This window comes from Biomphalaria glabrata, chromosome 7, assembly GCF_947242115.1.
Source record: "Biomphalaria glabrata chromosome 7, xgBioGlab47.1, whole genome shotgun sequence".
In the NCBI taxonomy this organism is placed as follows: domain Eukaryota; kingdom Metazoa; phylum Mollusca; class Gastropoda; family Planorbidae; genus Biomphalaria; species Biomphalaria glabrata.
In genome coordinates this window covers 47,945,621-47,957,690 of record NC_074717.1, presented here as the reverse complement: position 1 = coordinate 47,957,690, position 12,070 = coordinate 47,945,621, and the positions used below count along the sequence as shown (strand labels likewise).

The following is a 12,070-nucleotide window of genomic DNA, read 5'->3' as shown; positions in this document are numbered from 1 at the left end:
TTAGCAAGTCTGACTGACTTTTTGATAAACATTGTGTACATGTTATTCTCCCACTTCCCATACTCAGATCAAGTTGAAACATAGCACTATTATTCATTGTCCTTAACAAAACATAATTGACCAAAGAGTTAAATGATTATTGGCTACATGTAATCTTAATTGGGGAAAAGTAAAGGTGGTTGGTCATTGTGCTGGCCACATGACACCCTCACTTACAATAGGCCACAGAAACAGATATCATCTGTCCTATAGACCACAAGGTCTGAAAGGGGAACTTTCCTTTTTTATGTGTTCTTACAAACTGACAGGAGAAGGGATGAAAGGCGGAACACTGGCGCCTCAAAACCAGTTTAGCTTCGTGTTGATGGGGCACGTCAGCCTAAATAACGCAACCCATCTAGGAGAAGGAAAACTCTGACTCCAAACCTCCACTCTGTGGCGATACTCCCCCGTGTGGGTATCGGGGCTTGGAAATGACCAAGAGAAATAAATGACCCCACTGCCTTTCCACTTGCATTTCACTAAGTGAATAATAGTGGACCTTCCCCCCCTCTAGGTGCTTTTTGACGGAGGTCTGGATTGCACTACACCAGATGGAGGTCCTTGTCTCACTACATTCTAATACTAGATATAAATCCATCATGAAGTGTTTTTTTTTCTGGATCTGGTGAATGAGATATCGTGAAGGGGCCTGGATCCAGGATGTGATGATTCCACAGGGCATACCCAGGGCACAGTCCACTTTAAGCTTTCTACTGCAGAAAAGTTCCATTTGGAGAGCTCTATGGATGGCGGAGAATGGACCATTGGCCAACCCCACCTTGTCCCATGGATATTCCGGTTACAGTCTTCAGACCTAGATGTTTCCTTTTATGTCAGTATTGGAGAAAATTGCCAAGACCGAAAACTCACTTAAAATGCGGGGACTATATATTTATATATTTTTAAAAAGCCTGAGGAAACACCCAGCCTACACTAAATGCCAAGGAATTTAATGAAAAATCCATACGAGCTCAGGCGTCACATCATAAAAGGTCTGCGCATGGCAGTTTCTTCCAGGACTGCCTGTGATAAGTCAGCTACTGGAAAAACAGACTAGCAGCAAACACCTAAACCTTTTGCAACTCAACATCTTAGGCCTACAAAACAAGACAACAGAACTCCAACACATACTCAAGAAGCATGATATACACATAGCGCTATTGCAAGAAACACTACTACAGGCTACACACAGTACAGATGCCTTTGCACCAAATGCCAGGGAATTATGACCCTCATAAGAAATGACACACAAGCCACAGTAAAACAAATACAGAACAATACAGACATCAACACACAGGAAAAACTTCTTTGGAGAGGAGGAACAAAGTACACCATCAAAAACTACTATTGCCCACCATCATTAACAGCAGAAATAGACATACAACTACCACACTACACAAGGACAATAATAGCTGGCGACTTCAATGCACACACACCTTCCCTAGGCTACCCACACTACAACAAGCGTGGCAAAGAAATAGAGGATGTAACAAATGCCTCTAACCTACACCTTCTGCAAAACAAAACTACACCTCCAACTTTCCTCCACAGAACACACAACACAACTAGCAGACCTGACCTAACTTTTATCTCTACAGACATTACCGACTCTTCTAAAATAACAGTACTTGAAGACATAGGTAGTGACCACAGGCCTATACTCCTCAATATTGGAACGCCAGGTAGATACCAATCCAACAAAACAACTAGATGGAACTATAAAAAAGCTAACTGGGCAGCTTTTTCACAAGAAACAGACACAAGACTATCAAGCATAATTGAGACAGACGTCAAATCAACCTACACAACTATAGTCTCCAACATCTTACAAGCAGCAAAAAAACACATCCCTCGAGGCCAAGTTAAGAAATACAAACCTTTTTGGACACCTGAATTAGATAAATTAGTAAAAGAAAGAAACATGGCCAGGAAGACTATAGAAAAAAAACCTACTAGAGAGAACAAGACAACGTACAACAAATTGACAGGGCTTATAAGATACAAAATTAAAACAGAAAAAAAGAAAAAGTGGACCACAACATGCGAACAACTAGATTTAAACAAGGATGGTCAAAAGGCCTGGACCCTTCTGCACCGGTTAGCAGGAAAGAAACAAATAACAAACCCCCAACCTATAAAAGGCACTGACGACATAATAACAGAAAACCTTAAAAAGGCTGAAACCTTCAATAAATATTTTGCCAGCATTAACAAGTCAAAGCCAAGAAAACAACTGGACCAGGCCTTCAGTAATATCTTAAAGAAAGAAGAAAAAGCTCCAACAGGCAACTGTCAGATCTTGGACACTCCCTTCACTCTACATGAGCTCAATACTGCCCTAAAAAGCCTCAAGTCAAGAATATCCCCTGGACCCGATAAAATAACAAATGAAATGATTCGGGGACTAGGACCACAGGCCCAAAACTGTATACTTAACTTTATCAACCATACATGGAAAACTGGAAACATACCACAGGAATGGAGAACCGCAAACATAATACCCAATTTTTAGGAAAAATAAACCACCTGGAGACTCAAAAAGTTATAGACCAATATCTCTAACATCCAACATTGGCAAAATGGCAGAAAAAATGATCAATAACCGACTTTATTGGTGGCTAGAAAGTACTTGCTCACTCCACAATGCACAAGCTGGCTTCAGGAAAGCAAGTAGAACAGAAGACCACCTCTTTCGTTTTATCCAGGACACAGTAGAAGGGTTTCATGAAAACAAGCACACTACAGCAGTATTTATAGATTTGCAGCAAGCCTATGATAGAGTGTGGAGAAAAGGTCTATTTTTGAAGATAAAAAAATGGGCATCAATGGAAAAATGTACAGCTGGATCTGGGCATTCTTAAAAAACAGAACCATCCAAACCCGATTCGAAGGTGCCATCTCTAGTAAAAAAAGTTTGGAAGAAGAACTACCACAAGGTTCAGCCCTTAGCTGCACTCTCTTTCTAATCTTCATGAATGACCTCCTGGACCTCATTTCGGTCAATAAGGCACTTTATGCAGACGACCTTTTAATTTGGACTACAGAGAAATATCCAGTGCTGACTAGATCCAAACTAAATAGAGCCCTCACAACTATCTCCACATATTCAAAATTATGGAAAATGGAAATAAACAAAGAAAAGTTAGTTTATTCCATTTTTAGCCACAGCAACAAAACAGCAAAAAGAAAGTACATCCTAAAAATAGACTCACAACCAATAAATAAAGAAGAAAATCCAACATATCTTGGTGTAAAACTAGACCAAAGACTGTCTCTAAAACACTTTATGGCAGATTTAAAAGAAAAGGCATCACAAAGATTAAACATAATAAAACACCTAACAGGAACATCCTGGGGAGCTGAAAAGAAAACCTTAAGACAGTTATACACTGGATATGTCAGATCTGTAATGGATAACTGTCTCTCCATACAATTAGCTGCCAACAAAACCTATCAATCATCATTAGATACAATCCAAAACCAAGCCTTGCGGCTAATTAGTGGAGGTATGAGAACTACTCCCACAGCAGCCTGTGAAATAGACTCCAATATTGAACCTCTTAAGTTAAGGCGCAACAGAGCAGCATTAGAAGCTATTGAGAGATACAGAAGGTTGGAGGAAATATAGGAAAAACAACCAAAAAAAAGCAAAGGACTGATCCAACTTACTGACGAACTAGCCCTAAAACACCACCTACCCAATAACAGAGAAAAAATTACCAGGTTTTCAAACATTACACCCGGACTAAACTACAAACAACCAACCATCAAAACACATTTACTAAATAACACCTTAACAAAAGAATCAAATCCACTGGAGCTCAAAGAAGGCACGCTTGAAACAATCAAAAGCTATCAAAAAACAGCTATCCATATTTATACAGACGGATCGGCTTTCAAAGCTACCATCAATGCTGGTCTTGGTGCCTTCCTGGTCTTCCCTAAAAATAAACACTTTGAGATAAGCGCACCCTGTGGCGATTACTGCTCAAACTTCCAAGCCAAAATTGAGGCAATTACCATAGAACTTCAGACAGTGGAAAACAAATTATATGAAGGAGTGCAACCACCATCAGATATTGTTGTCTTTACAGACTCCCAATCTACTCTGCAAGCACTTAACAGCAGCACCTCAAACAGCCCAAGAGAGTTGACAACACTCATTGTGATAATCCACCAGATGATATCAAAATTAAATATCAATATCACACTACAGTGGATCCCTGGACACATTGGCATCATGGGAAATAAAAAGGCAGATAAGCTATCAAAGGCAGGTTCATCTATGGAACAACCAGATAGACCTGTTAACTACCTCACCCTAAGGTCAATGTTAGTCAACAATCACAAAGAGGAGTGGCTCAACCAATGGGCATCAGGAAACACAGGCAGAGCCATGTACAGAGAAATGACTACGCCTAACAAACTGGACAGTATTAACTTCCTCCCCCGCAAAGAACAACCTACAATCTTCCAACTAAGAACAGGACACACACCACTATTAAATTACCACCTGAAAAAATAAACTCCACACAACTACCCCTTTTGCAGACACTTCGCCCACCCCTTTGAAACTGTAAACCATATCCTCTTTGAATGCCCCTCCCTAATCCACCTTAGGCAGACCCTACTTCCACTACAGCCCAACATAACCAACACCCTGTACGGCATTGCTGAACAACTGAAGAAAACAGCACACTTTTTTTCCTTGGCAAAGTCTGCAAAAGAGATCACAGCTCAGCAGCAATAAAGCTGGCTAGAAGAAGAAGAATGTGAAAAGTGAAATAGAACTAACAGTATTGAGATATGTGCCTGTAAAAGTGCAGCTATTTTATAAGCTTTGTTTATTTTTTATTTTGCTTGTTACATTTCTTTCTTATTAGAGGCTCAATGTATTGAGAAACTATATTGTGATCTTATATTTCTGTATTACAACATTGTTTCTTTATAAAATCAACTTGTCAAGATGTAACCTTATAAATTGAGAGCTTTAATTCATTCTTCTTCTAGCCACATTTTTGTTGCTGAGCTTTAAGCTCTTTAGCTTCCCCCTTTTCCTCATTTAGACCTTGTGATCTATAAGACAGATGATGTATAGGTCATCTGTTTCTGTGGCCCACAGTTAATGAGGGTATCATGTGGCCAGCACAATGACCAATGGCCTTTACATGTCCCCAACTATTACCAGGTACCCATTACAGTTTTGTGGACTCAGGAGCGCCCTTAAAATCCTGAAATTTAAAACCCAGTCATCACTAGGATTCAAACTCTAGACCCATCAGTTTGAAAACCAAGTGCTTTACCACTTAGTCACCACAACCTGTCCCATAGAAAAAAATGTGCTGTTTACTTTTTAGCTGTTCTACACTGCCATACAGTCTTGGTTATTTTGTGGTAATTGGTTCTGTCTGCGATGAATTAACTTCTGTGAAATTTCCTTTATTAATTCACTATTGTGTTTATTATATTTCTAAGTAAAAAGAGAGAATGGTGTCAGATCATGTCTCAGTGGTTCAAGTGTAGTTACATAAATAATTTAGTGCTCTTGCCACTAGTCTGGAGCATAAAATTGAAAAAATTTCAGAAACTCAATGAAGTCTCATACAAACTAGAAAATCTTGATGAATTTTATTTTTATTTAATGTACATAATCCAGCTCAGGCTTTAGAACAGTCACAAAAACAGTGTTTCTTGTTTTAAACACCAAAGAGTTGTTTTTTTAATATTTGGCATGTTCAATAGAAGTGGAAGAAAGAGAGAAAGAAAAAGATTATGCTTGAACAAATTTGCTTCTTTAATATTTTGTTTGTTATATTTATTCTCCCGACAGAATAATAATTGTTTTGCCATTTCTTCACTAAACATTGTGTAGGTTGATGCTATGTGTTCAAATTGATCCAAATAATTTTCAAGAGTTTCCTCTTTGATGTTAAAGTTATGGAATTTGGAGATGTTTGTTGGGTCGATATATTAGGGTTTACTTTGACTGCTTCTACTTTTACTAATTCTATCCATTCCTCACTTTCTTTTTGTTTGGTTTCTAATTGTTTTTGTTTGAGTTCTAAGTCTTTTAATTCTTTTTGATGAGCTCGTTAAGATGCTCTTTCATCTCTTTCTCGTATTCCCCAATATATGTTTCTAGTTTATCCCTCTCTTTCTTTTCAGCTTTTTCTAATTCTAATTCTAATTCAATAAATTGTGAGAAATTTGTGGAGGGATCAACAAAGGCTATGGCACCTTACCCGAAAATAAAGGCAGCTATCCAGAGAGATGAAAGGGGCAGTCCCCCAGAAGGTTGTGCGCAGGGCTAACTACTTTGTCATATAAAAAACAAATACTGTCCTGAAAGCTTCTACTCACAAGAAAACCTGGACAGATCTCAAAGGAAAACAGCCTTGGCCTGGAAAAGACATGATTTTTGTTTTGCAACATGGAACGTGCAAAGCCTTTATAGAGCAGGTGCGCTAGCCCAACTTACTGAAGTGTTAAAGAAATAAAGGATACCTCTTGTAGCCATACAGGAAACCAGGTGGAAAAACATTCTCAGAACTAAGGAGTATACTATATTTTATAGTGGTGGAAGCATTAACTTAGGTACAGGTTTTGCTGTAAAAAGAAAATGGCAGGTAATGTCATTGGACTTAAACCTGTAAGTGATAGACTCTGCTCACTACGTTTGAGAGGAAAATTCTTCAACATATTATTCATCAATGTCCATACCCCTACTGAAGATGCAGATGATAACACAAAAGAAGCCTTCTATGATGGACTGGAAAGAATTTATGATGAAGCACCAAAGCATAACATCAAAATAAATCCTAGGAGATTTTAATGCAAAAATTGGAAAAGAACCAGCATACAGGCCAACAATTGGCAAAGAAAGCTTACATGAATAGTCCAACAATAATGGCATAAGATTAGTGAATTTTGCATCAGGAAAAGGAATGTCTATCTGCAACACTAAATTTTAACATGAGAGTATTCACAAGCTAACCTGGATCTCACTCGATTTTAACACCCAGAATCAAATAGATCATATACTCATAGATAAGAGACATGGATCGGATATGCTAGATCAGAAGTGTGCAAATTACGGCCCACAGGCCACATGAGACCCGCCTAACTGTTTTATGCGACCTGCGCATACCTACAGAAATTAGGTGAGCTCATAGATTATACATATAAAGAATGCAAATATATAAAAAATAACTAATTTTAAATATCTATATAAATTATTGAAATTTCTGATTCTTATCAGTTATGATGAAGAGGCAAAAGAAATAGTCTCTACACATCATTCTAAAAAGCCTAAGCTAAACGTAGCCTAAATTCTTATTTGCAATATTTTAAAGATCCAGTCAAAGATTCAAACTCAGAGAAGTACTTGAAGATTTGGAAATAAAACATTCTAAGGTTCGGTACCACAATAGTGTCCGCTGGCTTAGCATGGACAAGATATTGAGAACAATATAGGATCTCAAGGAAGAAATTATGTTCCTTGAAGGACATTGACTATGACTTTGCTACTAATATTTCTAATGAAGAGTGGAAGACTCAAACTTTTTTTTCTTCGGAGGTATTGCACAAAACTTTCCCATTTTTCCAGGCAAGCAAGTGAAAACAGATTTTCACATTTTCCTTTGCTGAAAGGTAAAACTATTTCTAGTAAGACGGTTTAATTATTTGAATTATTTGATTGTGGAATGGGCTGAATACTTTGAGGGGACAATGGAGAATATGAACTGCCACATTGGAGGACCAGATCCCTTAGTGAACCAACACTCATTGAAACATCAGAAATAATTAGGACCACAAAGAATCACAAAGCACCAGGAGAGGACCAAATTACAGCACAACTAATTAAATATGGAGGAGAACACTTAGATTCCCAAATACACAGACTAATATCAAGAATTTGGGAAGAAGAAGTAATACCAACAGAATGGGAAACAGCTCTTATAATCCCAATACACAAAAAAAGGATCCAAGCTAAAGTGCTGCAATTACAGAGGAATCTCTCTACTAAATGTGACTTATAAGATCCTGTCTAGGCTTATAACTAAGAGGCTAGGAAAATACTCAGAAGAAATCTTAGGTGACAAGTAATCTGATTTCAGATCAAATAGATCTACAACTGTGGGTCCACAACCAACAGGGACGATATACAGCTAACCTCTACAATACCTTGCTTATGCTGATGACATTGCCTTATTGGGTAAAGAAACGTCTGAAATTGCTAGTTTTTTCACACAACTAGAAGAAGCATCTCGACCAGCAGGACTTGAGGTCAATGACAGTAAAGTTGAGTAAACCCAAGTACCCAAATATCATGTCATATAATTTAGATTATTTTAGATTAGATCTAGATCTAGTTGCCTTCCAATCTCCCCTTTCACTAGATCTATTCTAACATATATTCAATACTGGATCTACTCATGATCTAGCATCAATTTTTTTATTCATTTTCACTACTAAAAAAAATTGGTCTCAAATTTGTCAAATGTTAATGAGACAAATTCAACAAATTTATACAAATTGCTACCCAAATTGCTACTAGAAACTCTAGACCTAGATTAGTCTAGTTAACTCTAGTTCTAGATTTTTTCTAGATCTAGACTCTACTGTAGTACTGTCTCTACTGTAACTATCTAGATTCTAGTTTGTCTAGATTACTCGTCTCTAGAAACTCTAGATCTAGTATAGTCTAGTCACTCTACTCTAGTCGTCTAGGTCTATTGACGGTCTAGATAGATCTTGAATCTTCATCTAGTCTATCTCTATAGTCTATAATTTATTTCGTAGAGTTATTTATTATATAGTAATATTATTAGTAATATACTTATTATATAGATCTAGATCTACTCTATAACTCTACTACTAACTAGATCTAGTTACTAGTAGTACTACTTATTACTAGTAACTAGTAGTAGAGTAGTAGTAGTAGTAGTAGTACTAGTCACTTACTAGTGACTAGTCTATTATAGTATTACTTCACTAGATTTAGATCTACTTACTACTAGAATTACTTACCCCAATCATTATTTATATCCATATTCTACAGCTGAAACATTAATATTCCCATTAGAATCTTATTCATAAGCCTAAATATGTTTCATTTTGAAGGCTTTCAAAAAATCCATTCCAACATGCTGTATTATATAAGATAAGATAAGATATAGAGATGAGATAATCATAAGCCATGATAAGCACCTAAAAATAGCTTCACTATCGCTCTTCTAGGTCAGAGTTAGTAAAGGTATAAATCGTTATTTAAAAACTAGCAGTGCGTGCGTAAACGAAACAACCCAAAATCGGCGACTAATCGGCGCCTTCGACATAGCGGTCACGCTCTAGTTGTCTACCTACAGTGAAGTCCAGAAGGGCGTAGGCGCCATTATCCCATTGGTGGTTAGAAAGGCTTTTATCTAACTACCAGTACTGGACGTAGGGCTCTTCACCTCTGTCCTGTCTGAGGCAGGGGCGTAGCTAGGAATTTTTCATCGATTGGGGGCCCGGGGGGCTTGGCCTCTTTGGGGGCCCCTGCAGTTGCTTAATATTAAACTTTCAATGTAAAAAACACTCATTAGGGGGCCCCCCTCAAGTGGGGACCCGGGGGGATTTTGAAATGCTCCCCCCTCCTACCCCCACTTTAGCTACGCCACTGGTCTGAGGGCTCCCAACGGTAGACAGCCATATCGATTGACTGGGCCAGACCGGACCTAGACGTGTACACAGCGCACCGTCCCCGTTCCTGGGCCCCACTCGCTACAAGTGGCCGAGAACAGTGCTAACTTGGGGAGCTTGTCTCATATTCATATACTGTAACCGCCACTGTTCCGTGCAAGGACCGCCACTCCAGCTAACGAGACACTGATGACGGCTCCCTTGTGGAACGGCGTGACGGACTTTTTGGACATTCGCAACTATAAATTTCAATATTGTAAAAAGAAAGTTTCCCTTTCAGACCTTGCGATCTATGGGGCAGATGATGTTAAGGTCATCTGTTTCTATGGCCAACTTTTAACGAGCAGGGTGTCATGTGGCCAGCACAACGACCAACCGCCTTTACTTTCCCAAATTAAGTCAGGTCACCATTAGATTTGGGTGGACCGAAATTCAAAATCCCCCCTCCCCAGTACAAATTTGTTAATTTTTTTTTGTTATTGATTCATGTATTTTCTTCGCCAAAGAATAATTGTGCTAAAGTTTCAACTTGATCCAAGAATGGGAATGGGAGAAATGACGTGTTCAAACTTTTTACCAGACAGACAAGATTTGGTATACGCTTTGTAAAAAAACAGGTCTATTGTGTAAGTGATGTGGAATTTTTTTTTTAAAGTTTCGGACACTTCTTTCGAAATGAAGATCATTCATTCCAGGCCAAACCTCATGCGTGACGTCGGGGGATGACGTCATTGACGACGAGCATTGAAGTGCATATCGCTCGAACAGGCGGCCACCAGGGGCGTAGCTAGGAATTTTTCATCGTTAGGGGGCCCAGGGCTTGACCTCTTTTGAGGCCTCCGCATTTTGCGTAATATTTTTTTTTATATAAAAAAAACACACTAATTTGGTTGCCCTCCAAATTGGGGGGGGGGGGGGGGTCGTGGGAATTTTCAAATACTCCCCCTCCCCTTCCCCAATTGTTTTTACAAAGCTTATATCAACTCTGTCTGTCTGGTCAAAAAGTTTGTAGTTTTTTTTTTCTAAAAGTATTTTTTTTTTAATTTTCTTGTTCATATATTAATTTTTAAGCGATGGGAATTTCAAGTCACTGTCCACTGAAAGAAAACCTAGATAAAAGTCAGCGCTATTGTGTCTCTAGTGCAATGTTTCCCAAACTTTTTCCTTAAAGGAACACTTCGCACGTTCTGAGTATTTAGCGAAACTTTTCGCTTATTTTTTTTTCACTTGGTAGCCTTAATATGGATTGTGTATGTGTGTGTGTTTATATTGTTACGATCTTCTCTATCAGGCCTTTTGCAAACACTGCCAACAACACAACACATCTAAAACAACTTGACTACAAAAGCTTCAATAAACAAAGTGGCGGTTTAATGACAAATTACACCAACAACAGCCAATAAACACAATTGGCTACACTAACTGAAATGCTTTTCTTCACAACAGAACTGCCTAACTAATCCCTACAAGTCTCTCTAGCTCGCACAGCTACATCTTAGAGGACTCTCAAGGTACTGCACAGTCTTTCTCTTGCTGTCTTGGACTCAACTGTCTTTCTTTACACACGAGTCTCTCCCCCGTAAAGGCTATCTGTCACATGACCTCAGCACAGGTCATACTTGCGTGCACTAGCCCTTGACCTGTGTGATTGGCATGAGTAATGTATGTCAGTAGGCCGCACACACATTAACCCTTTCAGTCCGCCACTAAAGTTACTACAATATGGTGACGGTGGGAAGAGTTTAGCGGTTGTCCCTAATTAACATGCGTAACTAGATTAACACATGTATTTGATAAGGACGTAATTATATTTTTGAGAAACGTCTGTAATTCATAAGATAAAATAAGAAGTATTCTTATAGCAACCCAATTCATTATAGTAGAAGTAAATAAGAGATTGTTACGTAAGACTTTGGTCCTTTTTTATAAGATGTCCGGCTAGATTAGGGTCACTTTATACGTGCAAGCCCAAGGAGCACAGAAAGAAGGACAAAGCCTTCAAAAGGAGGACAATGAAAATAAAACTTTAAAAAAAAAAGTTTTGCAAATTAGTTAATGAAACGTGTCATTCAATCTTAAATTGCTAAACAACTCATAGGTAGCCTGCCCATTTCAGACCTTGATTTTGATAGGGAGGGGTAGATGATGTTAAAGCTCATCTATTTCAATGGCCGACTGTTTCAACGAGGGTTTTATATGACCAATACAACGGTCAACCGCCTTTACCTTCCCCAACTAATGTTAAGCACCCATTAGAGTTGGGTGGACTCAGCAGGGGCGTCCTAGGAATCCACGTAGAATGCAATTTTTTCTGTTCTCTAAATGATTTGTGTAGTTCTGGTCA

The 12,070-nt window shown here is 38.5% G+C and overlaps 1 long non-coding RNA gene across 4 annotated transcripts in view; it reads right to left on the bottom strand.

The window, feature by feature from the left end:
• The window catches only part of LOC129927283 (uncharacterized), a 31,079-nt gene extending 21,691 nt beyond the window's left edge, over window positions 1-9,388 (bottom strand). For 2 of the 4 annotated variants that reach the window (XR_008778931.1, XR_008778932.1), the window contains exon 1: window positions 9,073-9,388. This is a non-coding gene — a long non-coding RNA (uncharacterized LOC129927283). The remainder of the gene's footprint in view (window positions 1-9,072) is intronic. The other 2 variants (XR_008778935.1, XR_008778933.1) reach the window with 1 other exon arrangement.
• Window positions 9,389-12,070: the final 2,682 nt, after the last annotated feature.